The 6,426-nt window shown below is 38.7% G+C and overlaps 1 long non-coding RNA gene across 1 annotated transcript; it reads right to left on the bottom strand.

The window, feature by feature from the left end:
* Positions 1 to 2,193: 2,193 nt before the first annotated feature.
* Positions 2,194 to 6,329, bottom strand: LOC116216617. Its single transcript, XR_004159744.1, has 3 exons — positions 6,246 to 6,329; positions 5,413 to 5,535; positions 2,194 to 2,601 (listed from the first exon to the last, which is right to left on the bottom strand). It is a non-coding gene; the product is annotated as an uncharacterized LOC116216617 (long non-coding RNA).
* Between the last annotated feature and the right edge of the window lie 97 nt (positions 6,330 to 6,426).

Here is a 6,426-nt window from a genome sequence, read left to right as displayed (position 1 = left end):
AGACTAGTCTCTGCTGTTTACAAGGCACTTCAGACTGGAAAAATTATTATTAAGTTACTATATCTTTGAACTAGGCTTCAAGTTCTGATCCAGAAGAATGAAGAAGCTGGCAACAAGTTATTAACCTTATCATCAGGTTCAAGTAGCGCCTTTTATTGGGGGAAAGAGAGTATTATACCTGGTATATAAATTCATTAGAAATTTATTCAGAATTATTCCAGCTGCACAGGCAACCTTTTCTGAGGTGCTTTCATCACATTCAAACAAATGACTCCTTCTGGAGGAATGTTTGCAGAAATTGTATGTTTTAAGTTCACACTGGAAAATACTGATATAAAAAGAACATTTTAAGACTTAAGTATAAATATTCTCTGTGGAAACTAGATTCTAAGAGTTGCATTTATCCACAGGCTCACACATTCTACAAAAAGCTGCCTGGTTTGTCTCAACTTTCGAGTATTTCAAGCGATGTCTGTGGGAATCTAGTTACAAATAATTGGCATTTTAAGACGTATTTGCAGAATTTTAGTGAACAATTTTGCATTACAAATACATGGATGAAATTCTATCTTTTTCCATGTATAACTTAAAAATTAAAAAGTCAGTCTTCGAACTGTATGCATGAAGTAAGCTGAGGATGAACTCTGCTATGTATGTAGCACTTGTGCTCTCTCACGTGTTGTTTCACACAGTAAACCTACTGAACTGATAATTTTTAATATTTTTTTGTTAAGGTTCATTTCTCATATTCCTCTCTTTATATGGCCACATACATTTGTTACTCTAGGTCTAATAGAGAAATAGTAAATTCTCAGAAGGATGTCAAAGTTAAAAATACAAAACTTGCAAAAAATGATCTAAAGCTGATCCAGGGATGAAAATCAACATTACAAGTACCCATACCTTCCATCACACAGCATCTTACTGTACACAGCCTATATCTACATTCTTTCTCAGAATCCCCTTCACAAATCTTAACCATACAGCTGATTCAAAGACCTTACGACAAAGATTCCCACACCTTTTGGACTAATGACCGCTGTTAGCCTTCAAATTTTCACCACTTGCAGCATTGCTACTTAGAAAGCAGCGATTATATAAATGTTATTCCAGTTTACAGGTCTGCAGACCTGCCACAGACCACTTACTGTGACCTCATGAACCACAGCCCGCAATTTGGGAACTGGAGCTTTGAGATTCAGTTTCCAGCTGTGTGTGTTTACCTACCATACACTAACTGCACAACAGAAACAGCTGTGGAATGAATGGTATTGCTACAAAGCAGTTGAGGACACCCACATAAAGAAGCATAACTCTGCTCTTGATTACAAAAGCATTAAAACGTGTTTTATTTCCTGCAATCTTTCTTTTGTTATCATTCTCAAATTCTTAAACATAAAAGGGAGTTTCAGACATCAATTTTTCCTGTAAGATTTGACTACAATTTTCCTGATAGCCACAGTGCAACGTTGTCACTCTGGTATATGCCAGACCTTAGAGTCCCAAAAGCTTCAGAACTTTCCCAATACTGCTCCTTATTTGGGACTTGTAACACCAGCATCCATGACAGTCATACCATGCTAAAAAGTACCTCTGTCTGTGGACAATAATAACAGTTAGCCTATCAGATGGGAAAACACACTCTAGCATTCTCCTAAACAAGATTAGTGCTGCTTCCTGAGCTGACTGGACATGAGCTTTGTGCCCCAAGCAGGAGCATAGTTCTTGTGATCCGCCCTAGAAGACAGTACTATGAGCAATGATCTGCAAAAGAATGATGGTAATTCACTCCTTAGTCCCCCGAGCTAACACCTTCAAAAGCTGGTGGACAAAACTAGACCCCTTAATCAACATTTAACCATTTGATATCTTGATCTCGCAAAGCACTTAATTGTATTCTGTCTGGCAGTTCAGTCCACCTCCAGAGTGCTCCAGCTCTGCCTACAAAACTGATGACAGTTTTCAATGCTTTGCTAAACTTGCAAAAGCTGACCTAAGGACGCTGCTGTAGGAGTTGCCTGGAACCCACAGACTCCACTCAGTTCCCTTTTACTGCAGCATCCCAGAAGGGGATACAGTTTCTGGAGGCACTGTGAATCTATGATAGAGTTCATCAGTTAATTCTTTCTATGTTATTCAGACAATTTAGTGATATTATTTTAGTTTATTAATCATTTCTGAGCAGACTTCAGCTTCTTATTCATTTATTATTTGCAACAGTCTTACACACAGCTAGTACAAGCAAGCATTACCAAACAGAGAAAACACCTACAGCCCTCAACTTAGGTGAGTTCAACACGTGGCAGAAAATATTTAAAATGACGAACATAAATAAAGAACATAAATAAAAGACAAGTATAGTTAAATATATGATGTAAATCAAAATTATTAATTCTTTAAGTATTGAAAAAGGAATTTACCGACCAGAATCAGAGAGTTTGTCTTTTGGGATGAGTAGTAAATATCTCCCATCACTGTCTGGCATGTTCCCTCCTCCAGGGACCACATGTTTAAGGATTGAGCATAGTTTTCTTGCAGTGCTGCTTTCAAGTAACAAGTGAACTCATGCTGGCATTGATATACAGTGATAACAGATACAAGCTAAGGAAAAAGGAAAACAAGTCTGTTTAGGATGGAGAGTATCAGTATTCTTTCATCAATACAAAGACACTAAAAACATTTTTTTAAAAAACTTATCAGGCTGCCTACATGCATCCCTGGCACAAATCACCAAAATTGTCACAAATTAACTGAGAATCCAATAAGTAAATACTCCTCCTTCACTTGTACAGCAAAAAATGGAAGGGAAAAAAAAAAGGTTGAAGTGTCTGCTTGGGAGTATATACAAACTAAATCAAAGGTATTGTTCAAAATTTACAGCAGGTCATCTCTTCTTTTTTCCTATTTCTTTTCAATATCGAATGAAGGGCTGACCAGCAAGGTCAAACTTTCCTTATTAATGAGGCATTGCTAGAGCTTTGTCTCATTAGGGCACTCAGAACTATGCATTTACTGCAATTTGCAGCACTTAATAGAGAAAGGTCAGAGCGGGTTACGTTCAATTTCCACTTGGCAGAGGGAGGAAAAATGGAAGCAATTCATTTGCACAAATTTGAATAATTCTTCTCAGTCTCCTTTTCTTTATCTATGTCTAGATAATTCCTGCATCTTAGCCCACTCACAATCATCCCAAACCTGCCAACAGGCAGCTTTCTATGAAGGCTGTAATGGAGCTGACAGATTCTATGAATCCAGGTGTCAGAAGAAAGCCATTCGCTCCCCCCTTCCCCTCACTCACAACAGGGAATAGGAGCTGCCTCTAGTGAGCTCTTAAACTTATCATAAATGTATCAAGATTGCTGTGGGCCATGAAACAGCTGTAGACAATTAATCTTTCCACAATTCTTCGGCATAAGAATTGCTTTCTCTGCGAAGTAACATCTGCCACGCTGAGGTGATTATTCATGGGCAATGGGCGCCACCATAGTTTTATGCATAGAGCCATCAGCGGCAATGAAGCAAAATTTATAGTTTTCCCTGGTTCAGTAAAAATAACATTTCGGCTGCATTAAAATGTCATCCATCAGCATTGTCCCAGAGCACAGGGCCCCATCTCATCCAGAGAAATTAAAAAGTATTCATTTTAATGCTAACTTGTGAAGCTTGCAGTGACATTGCTTTTTTTTTTTTCACCTCCTTTTTTTGTAAGCTACATTGAGGAGGAGGCGGAGAACTGAAGGAAAGGTTACGTGGTGCAGCGAAGCTGAGGATTAAATGTGCTACTGGGGAGTAATGATATACCAATTACTGGGCTGCTGGTTCTTATTTATTCATAACCCCTGAACGCTTAATCAAAAATCCTTGAATCAAATTGAACAACTAAAGAAGGAAAGTTATTTCACAGAGATAATGTAATTCTTCAGACTTAAAAAAAAAAGACAAGAGGGTGCCAAATGGATATAAAGGCAAGACACAGCTCTTGCCAGAGTGGTAGGGTTAGTCTTTTAAAACATTAGCTTAAAGGAGTAGGGAAATTTAAGCCGGAAATGTAATGGTCGTAATTTACAAGCAAGTTTCTATTCTAATTTCTAGAGCAAAGCTGATTAATGCCTGCTTTGGCACTGTCCTCAAGAGAGAGAAGTGTGCTAAAACTTATGGTGTGAATTAAAAGTGCTTTGTGTTGCTAATGTGTCATGGCTAGATTTCCACAGCCATGCTGCCTGGATAGCATCTTCCCCAGGCAAGAAGCAACAAGGGTAAGGCTGCTGTCCCTGGAGGTGCCACTTACATAAGCAAGGACAACACACATTGGATTTAAGAATCTATTTGGACAGTCTATGGACAAAATATATTTTTTCCTTGGTAAATACACAACAGGAAGGAAGAGCAGACCACATCTGCTCCTTTTGGAACAGGACCCAGACTGCTTATGCCCCAAGGCCCACAGGCAGTGAAGAGCTGTAGTGAGTCTAACTCATGTCTGGGCTACTAACATGCCTGATTTATTTTAGGTGGAAAGAAAATATTCACAGTATGAAGAGATATATGGAGAAGGCTTGAAATTCCAAAAAGCTGTATCTAAATTGGTCTCCGTTCTAGTTTTCTGGAAAATCAGGCTAAATTTATTTCTGAAGCATTCTAAGTTCAATAGAAGCAGCAGTCCACACACGCAAACACATTTGAAAAGAGAATTTCAAGTTAGTATCCTCATCTTTAAGGACAGATTGCTTTGAAAAGCACGTCAGCCTTGAGGCTGTAGGTGAAGAGCCTCCCCACAAAAGCAAGCTTAGCTCTACACAGGAGTACACACAGTGCACACATGGATATTTTATCTTCCTCTACTTGGTTTGACTCAGTGTGTCCACAGACTGATTTTTACCAATCAGTTTTATAGTCACGTTTTCGCCTCCTAAGCTTTTTCTTTCCACAGCATCTATGTGCAGACCAGCTTTCCCCAAGGGTTCAAATCCTCTATATTTTGTGTTTTTCTTATGGTCAATCTTATTACAGTGTGAGTGCTCAAAAAGAGAAATTCGGGCTTGGATCATGAGTGAGACTTAAATCCTTCAGGAATTTATCTGATGCCAAAATAACTGCTGCCGAGTCCAGAGCAGCTCTCATTTTATTAAAACAATGGTAGCAGGTAGGTGTGCTATTATTAAACTACTTAATTCTCTACTAATGTACAGTTTGTTCAAATAAAAAATTACCACCTTCTGAGAGTCTCAAAACAGTGGTAAATGCACAGTAACATACAATTTCCAATCTAGTGTCTGTATCTCAGGAAGCAGTTAATTACAGATCTGAAAGATAAACTATGTGCCCACAAGCACGAAGCAGCTCTCAGGAACTGAGTGGTGGTAAGCAACTCCAAATGAGGAACAAACAGGCTTGTGATAAACTATTACCTACCAGGTTTGGTTTCAGGTTCTTTCTTCTGTTTCCTGTGTGTTAAGAAGACCGTCTCAAGACCCATGTTGAGGGTGCAGAAGGCTTGTGCTGGTCTTTGGTGCATTCTTCACTTTTTACTGATTACTGCAGAAAAGAAGGAAAAAAAAGAGAGAGAGAGAGAAACAATGAGACCTGTCCCCAGCACGGGAACAAACAAAATCATTGTGATGGTTTGCACAAATTCTTTCAATCACTCTGCTGATTCATTGGACAGGACAGGTTCAGCTCTCAGGTCCTGCCTGACCTCACTCAAATTATGAGGTGCCTTGCATAGAAGAAATATTACAATTGGCAAGTTCAGAAAAGAGCAACAGTGCCTGCCAGGCTCTCTTGAGACTTCAATGTATCAGCCAAAGTGGCACGCTGAAGGACATAGGACTCAAAAGCAAGGGAAATACTGAAGGAGAATCGCAAGTAACAATCCTATATAGATTCAGAGAGAGAACGAAACAGCTGGTGAGAAATTATTTAAGAAATGGATCTGACACAAGGAGAATATACAGATCAACTCATTAAGATGGAAGGAAAAAGACACCTCATGTTTACTAGACTGCTTTGTTGAATGGACAGAATGATGAAGTATCAGCAGGCAAAAGAAACAGCTATGAGAAGGAGACAGAGAATGAAAACAGAAGGAAAGGCACTAGGAAAGTTGGGAAAGGAAAATATAAATTTAGAAGAAAAAAAAATTCATGTGAAGGAGAAAGACAAAAAAATAGAGATACAGCAGAAAAGAAAGCAGCCGATACAGTTAATTTTCAGCCTCCACAAGATTCCAACATTTGCAGCCTTACACTTAGTTGTGAAATCCATCTAGGGAACATAGATCAAGATCCCTTCTCTCTTCCACAGGCAATCTGAACTTTCCTGGATTCAGTCTACGTGCAGAAATAACAACATTTCAGTTACCACAGCTGAGAAAGCACAGTCATCCAGAGAAAGTACAGACTTTGCATTTTTAAGGAGATTTTTTTT

Source organism: Meleagris gallopavo, chromosome 4 (genome assembly GCF_000146605.3).
Source record: "Meleagris gallopavo isolate NT-WF06-2002-E0010 breed Aviagen turkey brand Nicholas breeding stock chromosome 4, Turkey_5.1, whole genome shotgun sequence".
Lineage (NCBI taxonomy): Eukaryota > Metazoa > Chordata > Aves > Galliformes > Phasianidae > Meleagris > Meleagris gallopavo.
This window is presented reverse-complemented; position numbering and strand designations above follow the sequence as displayed.